The sequence below is a fragment of the Schistocerca americana genome, chromosome 6, assembly GCF_021461395.2.
Source record: "Schistocerca americana isolate TAMUIC-IGC-003095 chromosome 6, iqSchAmer2.1, whole genome shotgun sequence".
Classification (NCBI taxonomy): Eukaryota; Metazoa; Arthropoda; class Insecta; order Orthoptera; family Acrididae; genus Schistocerca; species Schistocerca americana.
In genome coordinates, this window is record NC_060124.1 from 232,299,088 (window position 1) to 232,317,015 (window position 17,928).

Sequence of the window (17,928 nt, forward strand, 5' to 3'; positions counted from 1 at the left end):
AGTATGGAATGCACGACTGTAAGACAATAAATTTGACATTTCATACGGCAAAAACTCTATTAAGAATAATGAATAGAGGAGAGCAGTACAAAATAGTGAGAGGATCGCAAGAAGAAGCGCCACAAGGTACAAAGATATACGAGATGCAATTGAGCTCTTACGAATATTTCAGGACAGATAATTAGAACAAGGCAGGGCAGTTTGTGCAGTCTATATTGACGCAGAAAAGGGAAGAGTTAAGTGGACTAAACTTTTAGATATCCTGAGGCAGATTTAACTAGAAAGAAAGATGCCTAATAAGCAATTGAAACAATGACAAAGTAAAAGTAAGAGGATAAGATGACAGAACCAATGAAAATTGGGAATGTTGCCTATTACCTACTCTTTTTAATATCTACTTAGATGATTTAGTTAAAACTGCTTTCAACAAAAGACGGGTGTGATAATAGGAGCACGGATGAAAAAGTGCATAATATTTGTTGGTCATGTGGTATTACTAAGTAAAAATGAAAATGCAGTTAATAATAGTTTAAAGAAACCGAACACCTGCAGTGGGGAATGTCGAATGAAAATAAATGTGACGTAGGCTAAGGCAATGGTTTCTCCAAAGCAATCAAGGAAGATGAATGCGAAAAGTCGTTTATTTAGTGGAACAAGTTTGTAACTTTAGCTCCCTAGACTGCAAAGCACACAGCAACATTACGTGTAATACGCACATATAAAAATTATGTACTTATGTATGTATGCATGTTCCACATCTCCACCTAAATCAGTAGACCGATTTCGATCAAACATGGTGCACAGATCACTTACTGTATGGGAATAATCGCTGTGGGGCGAGAACCACCTATCCATCAAAGCGGTGGGGGTAGAACTGGAACAGAAATTTAGCCCACGACGGGCGAATGCCCAGACCTTATTCATACATTATTAAAAAATGAGAACACTTAGTAACTTGCAACATACTTTACACAGAATTTCTAATTTTAACGAAACTTTTTCTCGTTGACAACCCCTACAAAATGATGAAAGTAAAAAAAGTTTGTCATTTACTACATTTTTCGCTCTTGATGCGGTAAAACTGTCGCATTAGGCATGACTTCTAATTTATTACTTTACTACTAACTGTATTTGGAACAGACATATACCATTGAGTGTACCTGTAAAAGTACAGGGTGTCCGAAAAGTCTTTCCCTGATTACATAAATTGATAACTCAGGCTAGAAGTAAAATACAAATTTGAAACTGGTGTCTAATTGTTTACAAACTATCAAAGTTTTTTTCACACATCAGTATACTTCCACTTCCATTGTTGCCCAATGACAGTACACGTCGATATGACTTTGCGGTCGAAATGCTATCACGTATTGAGGACGATGATGGTTATCTCAGACGAATTGCCTTTTCCGACGAAGCGACCTTTTTTGTCACTGGAGTATTGAATCGCCATAATGTGCGCATTTGGGGTTCACAACCCCCTGGCGAGGTCATGGAGTGCACCAGAGGCAGTCGAAAGGTGAATGTTTGGTGCGCGCTATTGCACGATCGAATTATCGGGCCATTCTTCTTCGCTGAGGCTACCATCACATCTGCAGTGTATCTGGACATGTTACAACTGTATGCTGTTTCTCAGCTGCTTCAGTATCACCCCGACGTCTTGTTTCAGCAAGACGGTGCACCGCCTCATTGGGGTTTGGACGTCCGTACCTATCTCGATATGACCTTTCCTGGGCGATGGATTGGTCGTGATGGGCCAACGGTTCGACCTCCACGCTCTCCTGACAGAACCCCATTAAACTACTTTTTATGGGGTTATGTCAAGAACGAGGTCTACCGAACACGTGTACCAGATCTTGAAACCCTGCGGCAACGGATAACCACAGTCGTTGAATCGATCACTCCAGTGATGTTGGCTAATGTATGGACGGAAACTGAATATCGCCTAGATGTGCTACGTGCTACCAAGGGTGCTCATGCGGAAGTTTACTGATGTGTGAAATAAACTTTGATAGTTTGTAAACAATTAGACACCAGTTTCATATTTGCATCTTACCTCTAGCCTGAGTTATTAATTTATGTAATCAGGGAAAGACTTTTCAGACACCCTGTATATCATTGTATGACGAATAGTTAAGGATACACACTGAGATGCGTGAGAAACTGCCGCATCACGAATGGCGTTTAAATATGTTACTTCTTTGCTATTAACTATTCAGAACTCATTTTGCAGACGGTATCCACATACGCCCAGGAATGTAACTACAAAATTATATCACTGTACGACACATAGTTCAATGGGTATGACACCATAGTATTGAGCTGCGTGGAAACGGAACTGCAGCGAGAAATTCGCTACAAATACAGATGAAATATGTACAGATATGTGTGAAATATGTGAAATATATGTGAATATGTGACAGTAGCGTATGTATGCGAAGACATGAATAAAAAATGCCTCCTAAACCCCTGGAACGATTTCAACCAAACTTGTTACACATATTGCTTACCATCTGGAAAGAAATACTGTGCAGATAAGGACCAACAACCTCATATTGGGATGCGAGTGATAACGTGGAGGAAGAGATGGTCAGGCAGAGAGGTTGAAGGAGGACATGGACAGAGTGAGAGAGGTGGTAGGAGGAGATGGACAGGAGAAGGAAACAGGAGGAGGAAACGGACAGAGAGATAGATAGAGTAGGAGGAGTTGGACAGTGGGAGGAAAGAGGAGGAGGTGGACAGAGACAGGGGGGATTGAGAGAAGGAGAGGAAGAAATGGACAGAGACTGTGGAGATTGGCAGAGGGAAGGGGAAGGACGAGATAGACAGAGTGGGGGAGGAGGAGGGGATGGGCAGAAAATGAGGCGAAGGAGACAGGCAGAGAGAGGGGAAAGAGGAGATGGACTAATAGAATTGCAATAAATAAAGACCAAGGCAATGCTGGGTACTCAGCTAGTCAGAAAGATTGCTATTACACAAGGAGGAGTAGCTTCAGTGATTTATTGTCCTCTTTTCGTTTTGGTCATCTGAGGACCTCGTTATTTCGGATTAGTTACGTTTTTTCTGGTCTCTTTCCTTGTACAGTGTTTTAATTTCGTACTTTGCAATCTTCTTCGCTGATTATTTTACTCTGGGCCAATTTCTGCCCTCGTAACCTACGAAAGCCTTAATTTTTTATCTGAAAGCCATCTTGTTGCAAATCTCTTTCCTCTGTACCCCCATTTCTTTCAGATCCCTTTCTTGGGCACACCACGCGTCGGTTCTCTTGTTCACAAGAAATTGTTTCATTTAATATGTCAACGTGTCCAAAGAACATGCTGCTCCTTTTCGTAATGGTACTCGGGTTTCTCTCTGTCTGGGTGTACAGATTGTGACTTTACAGTAGCATATCGCTATGCAATATTTGATTATTACCCATTTCTCCGTTTTTTAACTTTTCTGGAGGAGAGTATGCAGCTTGTCAGCTCAGTAATAAAGCTTCAGATTATCGTGACGGAGAGAAGCAAATCCAGTGTGTGTTCCTGCTCTCTGTGGGCGGTTGCGGAGTTCTCTGTGTACAGGAAATAGCTTCCCAAGGGACTGCGGTTTGCGGAAGTCGGCGACGCCAGACGAGCCGTGTGCTTTTGTTGGCAGAGAAGACGTTCGCCTTCATAGTCTGTACTAAGCCAAGGCGGGTCCATATAGGACCATTGAGCGTGACTAAAGGCACCTTGCTATAGGGAGCTGTGTAGGGCACCATTAGAGAACTACACTCATGCTCATAAATTAAGGATAATTGCAGAATGTGGTGCCACAGAACGTGGCACATAGGGAACACACACGACACAGATCTGTAAGTCCACGGTATTGGTGATAAGTTGAGAAAACCGTCACGAAACACATGTGCTACAAACGCCACTGTTTCTTGTGCATGTACCCCGACATCAGTATGGGATATGATCACCATGCACACGTACACAGGCCGCACAACGGGTTGGCATACTCTGAATCGGGTGGTCGAGCAGCTGCTGGGGTATAGCCTCTCATTCTTGCACCAGTGCCTGTCGGAGCTCCTGAAGGGGTTTGAAGACGTGCAGCGATACGTCGACTGAGAGCACCCCAGACATGCTCGATGGGGTTTAGGTCTGGAGAACAGGCAGGCCACTCCATTTGCCTGATATCTTCTGTTTCAAAGTACTCCTCCACGATGGCAGCTCGGTGGGGCCGTGCGTTATCATCCATCAGGAGGAAGGTGGGACCCACTGCACCCCTGAAAAGGCAGAAATACTGGTGCACAATGATGTCCCAATACACCTGACCTGTTACAGTTCCTTTTTGTCAAAGACGTGCGGGGGTGTACGTGCATCAATCATAATCCCACCCCACACCATCAAACCACGTCCTCCATCCAGGTCCCTTTCAAGGACATTAAGGGTTTGGTATCTGGTTCCTGGTTCGCGCCAGATGAAAACCCAATGAGAATCACTGTTCAGACTATACCTGGACTCGTCCATGAACATAACCTAGGACCACTGTTCCAATGACCATGTACTGTGTTCTTGACACCAGGCTTTATGGGCTCTCCTCTGACCAGAGGTCAGTGGAATGCATCTTGCAGGTCTCCAGACGACTAAACCGTGTCTGTTCAGTCATCTGTAGACTGTGTCTGGGGACAACTGTTCCAGTGGCTGCTGTAAGGTCCCGAGCAAGGCTACCTCCAGTACTCCGTGGCCATCTGTGGGCACTGATGGTGAGATATCGGTCTTCTTGTGGTGTTGTACTCTGTGGACAACCCGTACGGTAGCGCCTGGACACGTTTCCTGTAAGCTGGAATCGTTGCCATAATGTTGAGATCACACTTTATAGCACACAGAGGGCCCGTGCTACGACCTACTGTGTTTGACCAGTCTCCAGTCACCCTAGCGTTCTACCCCTCATAACGTCATCAATATGTGTTCTTTGAGCCATTTTCAACACACAGTCACCATTAGCACGTCTGAAAACGTCTGTGCACCGTGCTCTGACATGTACCAATACACCTCTGCGTATGTGTACTACTGCCAGCACCACCGTCGACCTGAAAATCGCCCACCAGAGCGTTGTTTCACCATGTATCAGCATTATCCTTAATTTATGAGCATGAGTGTAGGTGTCTTTCATTCCTTACGTTCTCGTCCTATCAAATAAGTTGGTTCGCCTCTGTGATTGGTGCGAAGGGCATGACCAATGACTGACAGTGCTATCAGCCAGTAGCAACCTCTTTCATGTTATGTCACATCCTGTAAGCTATGGCTGGGAAATGTCGCCAGGGTTCCCCTGCATTTACGTAAATTTAGGGGAAATTCTCGCTGGTCACTGTGGTGAAAGGTAGCAATCCCCCTATCCATGTAGTGTCTCTTTTTTTGAGATGAGATGAGAGGAGCGCAGTTTCTGAGATTACATTCGGTGTGATGGAGACGTGTTGCCCGTTCACTGAAAGAAATCTGTGGGATACAGCTTCGACAAGACGCGCTTGGTGAATTTTCGAGTAAGTTTCGCAGTTTGTGTTTGCATTATCCGCTCTCTGAGCAGCTCACAGTGTGCGTGATCTACTACGCAACTTGTGCTGCCTCATTAGTTGATTTGCTTCATGGATCTTGGGTCCGCTTACTTTGCAATTACGAGCTGTACAGATCAGGAAAGGTAATCGCGTTTCCCAAGCAATTTTCCAGATTATTCGTTATGCATTTGAGCTGCTGATCAGTCACTCTTTCCTGTAAATTTTAGGGGTATTAATGTTCGTTTCACTAATAATTAATTGTCAGTCATTTTCATTGTGGTTCATGTCGGAGTTTGAGTCAATAAATCAATATTGCTAAACGCAGACATGCTTTGCGTTTCCAAACCTAATTGCTCTACAACTAGTCTTGATTATGTGACACTCAAATTACAAATATAATCAGTCAATTGCTCACCTAATTTTTTATCTGACTTTGACGGCGTTTCTGCTGCGAAACAAGTGTCCACGGGCTATTCAGATTTATTGGCAGAGATTTAAACTAGCACAATGATCGTGCATAGGAACTTAAGACGAAGGGGGTACAACGGTGGTGAAGTTTCTCGTAAGTCAGACATTTATGTAGTCAAAGCTCGATATTATGGGATAGCGAGTGAGCAGAAACTGGTGGTTTGGAAGGGTTTAGGGTTTATGTTTGATGAATACCTGGAAAACATTACTTGCCATCAGTAGTAGAGCTGGGGGGGGGGGGGGAGGGGGGGTGTGCCAGCGCATTTTGTTATTGAGGGTTGCCTACATCGGGGGCAGGTATGCACACAGGGGCAAACCTGTTAAGTTGTTTTCCATATCAGCCTATTGTTCTCCTTCAATTGACAGGTAGTTAACCTATTGTTCTGTTAAGTGCTTTTCCATGTCGTTGCATTTAACCTATTGTCCCCCACCCCCTCCCACTCCCCTCCCCCCTCAGGAAGGGGATGCTGGTGCATTTTATTAGTGCGAGTTGCCTACATCACAGGCAGGTATGCACCAAGAGATAGTCCTATTGTTCTGTTAAGTGCTTTTCTATGCCACCCCCATTTCCTTTTTATTGACAGGCACTTAACCTATTGTTCCCCCCTTCCTGCCCACTCTCCTCCCCCAAACCCCTCCTCCATCACTGCTACAGGTAAACTTTCAAGTCTGAGTTATTGTAATATAACCTCTCTGGTGGGAAAGCGCCACACCCCCGTGGCAGGAAGTCCAAATTCCATCAGGACAATGCAACCTCTACTAACCTAAGAAAACGGAGGGAAGTTAAGTCACGTTGACTACTTAATTAAATTGATCAACTAGTTAACCTCTCTGGTGGGAAAGTGCTACGCCCCCCCCCCTGCCACGCCCCCTGGTGGGAAATTCAAATTTTGTCAGATGTTCTCGAGTGCCACGTCCACCTGGACTTGGAATCAATTTCTGCAAATGCCGCATCCACCTGGAGTTGGAAGGAAATAGTTTAAGTCTCCACCACGATCCTTAACCGACCGCCTCATCCCCTTACAAGCCCTAGCTCTACTACTGCCACCATGTGTAGCGCCAAGATATTGGTGGTATTATGGCGCAGTGTTTTCCGAGATAAGGTGTGGTTCCCTTAGTGCCACTAACTGAACTCTAAGTGTGGAAAGATACTAGCACATTTTACAACATTGTGTAGTGCGTACATTAGAGGCACAGTTCGGAGGCGCTGATTGCTTTTATCAGCATGAGAATGCACCCTGTCATAAAGCACCATCTTTGAGGCAATGGTCTGTGGACAATCAAATTCATGAAATGGACTGGCTTGCCCAGAATCCTGACGTGAACCCAATGTAGCACATACGGGCAACTAGCACGTTTACTTCGCTCTAAATTCGAGCGTCCTACATTACAAAATTTGTTTTGGGTATAGAGGAAGAATGGACAGCCAGTTCTTCACAGCCATCCAGACACCTCGTTGAAAGTATCCCCAGCAGAGATCAAGCTATTGTAAAGGCGAAAGGTAAACACATCCCATACCAATGTCGACTAATAGACGTCCACATACTTTTGATCGGATAGGATATGGCACCTACTATTCGTACGATCCTTGTGAGATCCTGACTAATGTGGCTAGGCAAACTGTGGAACTGATAGGTCACGAACCTGCCACTATAGAATTCCGACACGTACCGTTAGGGGTTTCTCCTTCGTACACGAGGCATCACTCGATACTTCCACAAGCATTAAAATGCGGTTTCTGAATGAGAAACTGACTGTTATATACAGAATGTACATCTACATCTACATAATTAATGTGCAGTTCACAATTAAATAACTGGCATAGGTTTAATCGAATCACCTTAACACTCTTTCTGTACCATTCCACTCTCGAACAGCCCGCGGGAAAAACGAACACTTAAATTATTCCGTGTGAGCTCTGGTTTTTCTTATTTTATTTTGATGGTCATTCTACTATGTGTAGGTGGGCGCCAACAAAATATTTTCACCCTCTGAGGAGAAAGTTGGTGATTGACATTACATAAGAACATCCTGCCGCAACGAAAAACGCCTTTGTTTTCATGATTGCCTTCCCAGCTCATGTATAATATCCGTGGCAGTCACTCCTCTATTTCCCAATAGCGCCAAACGACCTGCCCGTTCTTGAACTATTTCGATGTCCTCCGCGAGTCATATTTGATGTGGACATCACACCGCACTGCGATACTCTAGAAGCGGGCGGACAGGTGTAGTGTAGGCAGTCACTTCAGTTGACCTGTTGCATGTTTCAAAAACATTAGCTGTTTGATCGCGCTAGCTTAAGTTTTTTGCAACTGTAATCCTTAAGTATTTAGTTAAATCTACAGCCTTTAGATTTGTGTTATTAATCGCTGCCACTTTTCGCATCATAAGGATATCGAGGGACATGAAAGGGAAGCAGTGGTTGGGAAGGGAGTGAGACAGGGTTGTAGCCTCTCCCCGATGTTATTGAATCTGTATATTGAGCAAGCAGTAAAGGAAACAAAAGAAAAATTCGGAGTAGGTATTAAAATCCACGGAGAAGAAGTAAAAACTTTAAGGTTCGCCGATGACATTGTAATTCTGTCAGAGACAGCAAAGGACTTGGAAGAGCAATTGAACGGAACGGACAGTGTCTTGAAAGAAGGATATAAGATGACCATCAACAAAAGCAAAACGAGGATGATGGAATGTAGTCGAATTAATTCGGGTGATGCTGAGAGAATTAGATTAGGAAATGAGACACTTAAAGTAGTAAAGGAGTTTTGCTACTTGGGGAGCAAAATAACTGATGATGGTCGAAGTAGAGAGGATATAAAATGTAGACTGGCAATGGCAAGGAAAGCGTTTCTGAAGACGAGAAATTTGTTAACATCGAGTATAGATTTAAGTATCAGGACGTCGTTTCTGAAAGTATTTGTGTGGAATATAGCTATGTATGGAAGCGAAACATGGACGATAAATAGTTTGGACAAGAAGAGAATAGAAGCTTTTGAAATGTGGTGCTACAGAAGAATACTGAAGATTAGATGGGTAGATCACATAACTAATGAGGAGGTATTGAATAGGATTGGGGAGAAGAGGGGTTTGTGGCACAACTTGACTAGGAGAAGGGATCGGTTGGTAGGAAATGTTCTGAGGCATCAAGCGATCACCAATTTAGTATTGGAGGGCAACGTGGAGGATAAAAATCGTAGAGGGAGACCAAGAGATGAATACACTAAGCAGATTCAGAAAGATGTAGTGTGGTGTCACCGCCAGACACCACACTTGCTAGGTGGTAGCCTTTAAATCGGCCGCGGTCCATTAGTATACGTCGGACCCGCGTGTCGCCACTGTCAGTGATTGCAGACCGAGCGCCGCCACACGGCAGGTCTAGAGAGACGTCCTGGCACTCGCCCCAGTTGTACAGCCGACTTTGCTAGCGAATCTACACTGACCAATACGCTCTCATTTGCCGAGACGATAGTTAGAATAGCCTTCAGCTACGTCATTTGCTACGACCCAGCAAGGCGCTATAGCATTTGATATTTATATGGTGAAGCATGTACAGTCAAGAGAGATGTTCTCCAATTGTAGATTAAAGTTAAGTATTCCAAGAACTACGTTCTTTTCTTTATAGGATAATTACTTTACCTTGTTCCAGACGTCACGCCAATCTGCGTGAGCTTAACGCGTGCCTTTCGGCTACCTCCGAGTGGCGTGGTTTTCTTGCCACGCCACTACATGTAGGCTGCAGTACGTACTAGGAGATGAAGAACCTTGCACAGGATAGAGTAGCATGGAGAGCTGCATCAAACCAGTCTCAGGACTGAAGACCACAGCAACAACAAGAAGGATATCTTGTCTAAATCATTTTGCTATTGGTTTTGATTATCTGATGACTTTACAAGACGGTAAATGACAGCACCATCTGCAAACAATCTAAGATGGCTTGCCAGGTTCTCTCCTAAGTAATTTATATAGATCGAGTACACAAAGGGCTATAATACTTCCTTGGGGAACGCTAGATATTACTTCTCCTTTACTCGATGACTTTCCGCCAGTTATTACGAACTGTGACTTTTCGGACGGCAAATACGAATCGTGTCACCCAACTGAGACGATACTCCATAGGCATGCAATTTGATTAGAAGTCGCTTGTGAAGTACGATGTCAAAAGCCTTCTGGAAATCTAGAAATATGGTATCAATTTGACGTCCCCTGTCGGTAACACCCATTGCTCCGTGAGAATAAAGAGATGGTTGTATTTCGCAGGAACGATGTTTTCTGAATCCGTGTTAGCTATTTGCGAATAAATCTTTTTCTTCGAGGTGATTCATAATGTTCGAATATAGTGTATGCTTCAGAATCCTATTGAAGATCGACGTCAATGGCATGGGTCTGTAATTCAGCGAATAACTCCTATTTCCTTTCTTCGGTAGTAGTGAGACTTGTGCAAATTTCCATTCTTTAGGTACGGGTCTTTCGAAGAGCGAGCGGTTGTATGTGATTGCTAAGTATGGAGCTATTGCAGTGGAGCTCAACCTTTACAATCTTGAGATCTACTCAATGGAACTTAGTTCATTTAGGTACACAGTGAGTTAAAAACTGGCAAACGTTTAAGCACAAAACAGCGCCGCAGAAAAAAATTAACCATCCCAGTTACACAGAAAATCATAAAAGGTAATTTTCTGTCCATCTTAAGTTGCGGGTCTACTACTCAATGTTGTGTCTAGGAATACTGCATACTCGGTTTGCTGGACAAACAATCAAACAATTCGTATTAATGAGTTTTATTATGACAAGACAAGTACAAATACTTAACTTTGATATGTGTTGCAAGCAAAGGGCGACATACAATATCAACTGAACTGCAGTGACTGCTGATCTCTAACTACTGAGCTGCGTAGAGATTGCTAATGACAGAGTCTACGATGCATCGGTTAACGAAGTGGCTAAAGTTGAAGCTGCTATCGAAGTGGGCTGCCTAACAGTTGGGTGCGGCGCTCATGTCGTCTCCACCTAGGGGCCGCTGCTGTTGCGTTGTCGTCCTGGAAGGAGGTCGGTCAGCGTGCGATTGGCTGACCTCTTCTCACAGCCGTCTCTTTTCTGCCGTTCCCGATTGGCGTGTCAGCACTGAATTTACGCCTTAACAGTCAAATTTCAAGATATTACACATTTTAAAAAACTTAAAATACACACTATCATAAACACTGAAAGAAGTTTAGTGAGATACTGGTCTTTGCATATCATTGGCAAGTTTATAGTAATCTGGTGAACTATTTGTCAGAGCCAACGTTATACAGTCTGAAAAATGAGGATCAGTCAGTTTGTTTCTACACTTATATTTCACTGTGTTCGTCGTTGAAAACGCTGCCTCACATAGGTAAGTTGATCCAAAAAGCGATGAAACATACGATGCTACTTTTACACTTACTAATTTCCAGAAGTTATTTTCATTGTACTATGACTTTAAGGAAATGTCATTTTGAAGTCTAATTATTTCCTTTACAAGTTCAATCTGTCTACAAGAGAAAAGAGTACTCATTTTACTTGAAACATCTTCCACGTCCAGTTTTTGAAAGAGTTGAGCTATGAAAGGTAGAATGGGTTCTGTTGCAGACTCTCTCTTCTGTGCTGCCTGGTTGGCTATGTACTTCTGTACAACTTCTTGATCCAGGGTTGTTTGTTAATGTGACAGTCCTGACTGTGTTTGAGAAAAATGTTCCACATTTAACTTTCGTAAGTATGTCTGTATATTGATCAAGCAGTAAAGGAAACAAAAGAAAAATTCGGAGTAGGTATTAAAATCCATTGAGAAAAAATAAAAACTTTGAAGTTCGCCGATGACACTGTAATTCTGTCAGAGACAGCAAAGGTCCCGGAAGAGCAGCTGAATGGAATGGACAGTGTCTTGAAACGAGGATATAAGATGAACATCAACGAAAGCAAAACGAGGAAAATGAAATGTAGTCGAATTAAATCGGGTGATGCTGCAGGAATTAGATTAGGAAATGAGACGCTTAAAGTAGTAAATGAGGTTTGCTATTTGGGGAGCAAAATAACTGATGATGGTCGAAGTAGAGAGGATATAAAATGTAGACTGACAATGGCAAGGAAAGTGTTTCTGAAGAAGAGAAATTTGTTAACATCGAGTATAGATTTAAGTGTCAGGAAGTCATTTCTGATAGTATTTGAAGTGGAAGTGGAAGTGAAACGTGGACGATAAATAGTTTAGACAAGAAGAGAATAGAAACTTTCGAAATGTGGTGCTAAAGAAGAATGCTGAAAATTAGATGGGTAGATCACATAACTAATGAGGAGGTACTGAAAAGAATTGGTTGAGAAGAGAAATTTGTGGCACAACTTGATTAGAAGAAGGGATCGGTTGATAGCGCATATTCTGAGGCATCAAGGGATCACCAATTTAGCGTTGGAGGGCAGCGTGGAGGGTAAAAATCGTAGAGGGAGACCAAGAGATGAATACACTAAACAGATTCAGAAGTAGGTACTGGGAGATGAAGAAGCTTGCACAGGATAGAGTAGCATGGAGAGCTGCATCAAACCAGTCTCTGGTCTGAAGACCACAACAACAACAAGTGTGTTGTCCAACCGTCAAGTACCGCAGCAAACCATGAGCGCCTTCTCCAATCAGCAAAACTCCGGCTCAAAACGCACCAAGTTATACACTCCTGGAAATTGAAATAAGAACACCGTGAATTCATTGTCCCAGGAAAGGGAAACTTTATTGACACATTCCTGGGGTCAGATACATCACATGATCACACTGACAGAACCACAGGCACATAGACACAGGCAACAGAGCATGCACAATGTCGGCACTAGTACAGTGTATATCCACCTTTCGCAGCAATGCAGGCTGCTATTCTCCCATGGAGACGATCGTAGAGATGCTGGATGTAGTCCTGTGGAACGGCTTGTCATGCCATTTCCACCTGGCGCCTCAGTTGGACCAGCGTTCGTGCTGGACGTGCAGACCGCGTGAGACGACGCTTCATCCAGTCCCAAACATGCTCAATGGGGGACAGATCCGGAGATATTGCTGGCCAGGGTAGTTGACTTACACCTTCTAGAGCACGTTGGGTGGCACGGGATACATGCGGACGTGCATTGTCCTGTTGGAACAGCAAGTTCCCTTGCCGGTCTAGGAATGGTAGAACGATGGGTTCGATGACGGTTTGGATGTACCGTGCACTATTCAGTGTCCCCTCGACGATCACCAGTGGTGTACGGCCAGTGTAGGAGATCGCTCCCCACACCATGATACCGGGTGTTGGCCCTGTGTGCCACGGTCGTATGCAGTCCTGATTGTGGCGCTCACCTGCACGGCGCCAAACACGCATACGACCATCATTGGCACCAAGACAGAAGCGACTCTCATCGCTGAAGACGACGCGTCTCCATTCGTCCCTACATTCACGCCTGTCGCGACACCACTGGAGGCGGGCTGCACGATGTTGGGGCGTGAGCGAAGACGGCCTAACGGTGTGCGGGACCGTAGCCCAGCTTCATGGAGACGGTTGCGAATGGTCCTCGCCGATACCCCAGGAGCAACAGTGTCCCTAATTTGCTGGGAAGTGGCGGTGCGGTCCCCTACGGCACTGCGTAGGATCCTACGGTCTTGGCGTGCATCCGTGCGTCGCTGCGATCCGGTCCCAGGTCGACGGGCACGTGCACCTTCCGCCGACCACTGGCGACAACATCGATGTACTGTGGAGACCTCACGCCCCACGTGTTGAGCAATTCGGCGGTACGTCCACCCGGCCTCCCGCATGCCCACTATACGCCCTCACTCAAAGTCCGTCAACTGCACACACGGTTCACGTCCACGCTGTCGTGGCATGCTACCAGTGTTAAAGACTGCGATGGAGCTCCGTATGCCACGGCAAACTGGCTGACACTGACGGCGGCGGTGCACAAATGCTGCGCAGCTAGCGCCATTCGACGGCCAACACCGCGGTTCCTGGTGTGTCCGCTGTGCCGTGCGTGTGATCATTGCTTGTACAGCCCTCTCGCAGTGTCCGGAGCAAGTATGGTGGGTCTGACACACCGGTGTCAATGTGTTCTTCTTTCCATTTCCAGGAGTGTATTTCACGAACAGTAACATCCACGCAGAAGGAATGTTAATTGGCGTGAGCATTAAAGGTGGTGAAATGCAAATGAAGTGGAGACGAAAGAGGTGGAGACAGTGACGTTAGATTTACCGCCTGCAAATACCATGCAAAACACTCATCGTCGACAAACTGTTATCTTCAAGAAGACCTCATTCAAACAGACATCGCCCAAAGGTTTTGAATCATCGATTGATAAAACCATGTCGAACGACCTATCGACCGCTATTATTTTAGCATATTCTGAAAGGAACCCGACTGGTGTACTATCCGGACTAGAGGCCTACCTGAGTCGTAGAGCCGTATAACTATCCTGCCTGGAGGCGGTTAAGTGGCAGATGTGTCTCAGAGCTGGATAGTGACAGATGGTGACGCGAGACTGGACGCGCACGTAGTTTATGTATTAGCCGATAGAGGACAGTATAGGCTAGGGGAATGTGATTTTAGTTTAGATTGTGCCCACTAGAGTGCACTAAAGTAATAGAATGGTTTTCAAAAACTAGTATTTTCATGAAGTGTTATTATGTCTTTTTGTGTATGTAAAATGTTATAAATGGGTTTAGCAGTATGAATGATGCGTGAGTGTGGTTTAAGGTTAATATGTAGATAATGGTTTAACGAGTTATGTAGTGGGATTTAGTGTGGGAACATTTGGAAGAAGTATGGATATGGACAAAGGGGATTTTTGTAGAATAGATTTGTAAAGTAAGTTTATGGTAAAGGGAAAACTTCAGCATATTAGATAATTAAGTCGGTAGAAAGTGCAGTCGTTAGGTTTACTATTTTGCTTTTGGTTATGGATGAAAAGCGCGGACTGACGCGGGGGAGTGTTGTTTTGCTATTGGCTGTTGAGTAAGCCGACCAATAGTAAAGCAATACTCTTCGCGCGCCTTTCTCTGCTGGTAGAGAAGACTTAGAGTATTCTAGAGAGGAGTTGGAGCCTAGCCAGTTCGGACGTGTGTAGTAGTAGTTCCGATGGAAATGATAAGTTGCCGGATGTAGCAGTGTTTCATATATCAAAAGTATTGTAAAGTGACGCCATAATTAATCTGATGGCTGTGTAGAAAGTTCGGAATTTTTAAGTGAATTTTGTGAAGAGAAAAGACAGAAATTCTGTCTGGTCTGGCGTGTTGAACAGGTCGGTGGCTAAAAAGCTGTGACTGTATTTGGTACCGACAGACTTAATGTTTGGCGACCTTTTTCAATCAAAAACAATCAGTACTTTTGTAGCTATTACGTTTTCGGGAAATGCAACACCATAAACGTGCTAACGTGAGTGAAAGGGATTGTGAGTGACTGTGTCAAGACTAGCACGGGCTTGGCAGTGATACTTGTTCACCTAATTTTCAGAATATATTAATTGAGGACAAAATTTACAACCTTTCATTGCGTGTGAAAATTTTCTCCCGAAACGTAGATTAGTGACTCTAATTGCAGCCTGGTTCACATCGAAGTACAGTAGGTTTAGCTCGGCTTTCCTACTGATGATCTGCTGAGACAATGTTCACAGGTAGGTGCAGGTTCGTCGTAAAGGGACGGAAAGAACCGCGCCGCCGCATAGCCTCTATTGATTTAAGCTACTTCGATACACCGAGAGTATCTTGTCGTGGTGGCAGTTCTTGATTTGAATTGTGAAGTATTTATTTCGTCTTCTTTGGTGGGGGAGTTTCGGAAAACTGTTTTTGTGGCACTGTCGGTTTTACTTCTACCTGCTGTCTGACGCTGCGCAGAAATGCTAAACATTTACTTAACAGGCATGTACTGCACCTCACGCCAACTGAACGCTAAGTTTTGACGGCCAGCAGAGTATTTCCGCGTCGCACGGTTGGAGCGTAGCCTCTGACGACCTAGCGCACTGCGGCTAGACCCATCCACGGCCGTGGGTGTTCTGTCTGACTGGACGCACACTGCGCCCTGTTATTTTCCCATTTCCGAAATGAAGAGCGTCAGAGGCGGGCATCCATCAGGGCACGCCCACGGCGCTGAAGGCTCCCTGATTGCGCGCAGTGGAAACGCGATCCTTCTCAGACCCGCGCCGGCGTCTGCCTAACGCGCCGGTGTCACCGCGGGAAGGAGCAATTGTCGTCACCTGCTGACGTCAGCCGCTTCTTTCTGCGTGTTTATTAAGGGCCCTGCCGCTTCTCTTCTGCCCTTGCTCTGTCCGCAGTCAATTGACCATTGTAATCTTTGCACTTCCTTGCAATTGTTAACAGCGCGGAATTGCCTCGTCGACTAGATGCTGACTGTTCTGTCTGTCTGTATGTTGTTTCACACATTTCGGGGACCAGGATTTGGTTATTCCAGATAGATTATACAGCATGAACTACCACGACGGTTTTATTTACTCGCAGTCTAGACCACATGATTCAAAGGCATAAACTTGTAGTTGATTTACGGAAAGTTGAATTAAACAGTTCACACAATGCGAAAAAATTAGCAAAGTCCTCAAACGAGGGAGGTATCAGGAATGAAATCCCACAGGGTTCAGTCTTGTGTCCCTTATTGTTATTAACATATACGAATGACTTCCCATTCTATATTGAAGATGCAACGCTAGTTCTTTTCGCTGATGGTAGTAGTAGTTAGACCCAAGAAACAAGAATTAGCCGAGAAAACTGTAAATAATGTCTTTCAGAAAATTACACTACTGGCCATTAAAATTGCTACACCACGAAGATGACGTGCTACAGACGCGAAATTTAACCGACGGGAAGAAGTTGCTGTGATATGCAAATGATTAGCTTTTCAGAGCATTCACACAAGGTTGGCGCCGGTAGCAACACCTACAGCCTGCTGAAATGAGGAAAGTTTCCAACAGATTTCTCATAAACAAACAGCAGTTGACTGACGTTGCCGCGTGAAACGTTGTTGTGATGCCTCGTGTAAGGAGGAGAAATGCGTACCATCACGTTTCCGACTTTCATAAACAGTTCTGTACAGTAAGTGGCATAACATTATTAACAAAAGTATAGAGTTTGAAGAGTAATCTGTAGCTATGGCAGAATTTTCCAAATTTTTGTGTGTGTGCATTAATAAGAGACTGGCTTGGAAGAAATACACTAATGGATTACTGAAACATTTGAGTTCCGCTATTTATGTTATTAAGCTTGCTGCAAATTTTAGTGATAAACATATGAGTAAATTAGCTTACTGTGACTATTTTCGTTCACTGCTTTCGCGTTCATTGCACAAAAGCGTGTAGTAAGAATAATAGCTGGAGCCCACCCAAGATCATCTTGTAAATTTTTGTAGATTTTCATTTAAGATACTAGAGATATTTATTTAATTATGAAACTGGTAATTAATAACCCGCAAATGCAATGTGCACATCTACAACCCTAGGAGAAAGGCTGATCTTCACTGTTCTAAGTTAAATGTAACTTTGGCATAGAAAGGGGAGCATTACGCTGCCACAGAAGTATTTGGTCACTTCGGTCAAAAGTCTGACAGATAGCCAATCAGCATCTATCTAATGTAGTCTACGCTAATTTATTCAATACTGTTTGTTGCTAATTCTGACGACATATGCAGGTTTCCACACATCTAGGAAATAAATCAAAAGAAGGTAACTTTCAGTCTTAAGTGTCAGTTGTGGAGAAATTTAAAGTGTTGTATACACTACAACTAATGAATACGTACTTCCAGTTAGAAAAGAGCAATCAATATTTTAACTCAGAGCAAGATCCACATGTAAAAAATAGATCTGTCGTTTTGGTATGTTGTTTCACCCTAATCTAGGTTTCACGCAGCCCTCTATTCCAGTCTCCTGCTACCTAATCTCTTTGTTTCTTCATAGTCCCTGCAGGCCACACCACTGTCGATTTTCCATCTATG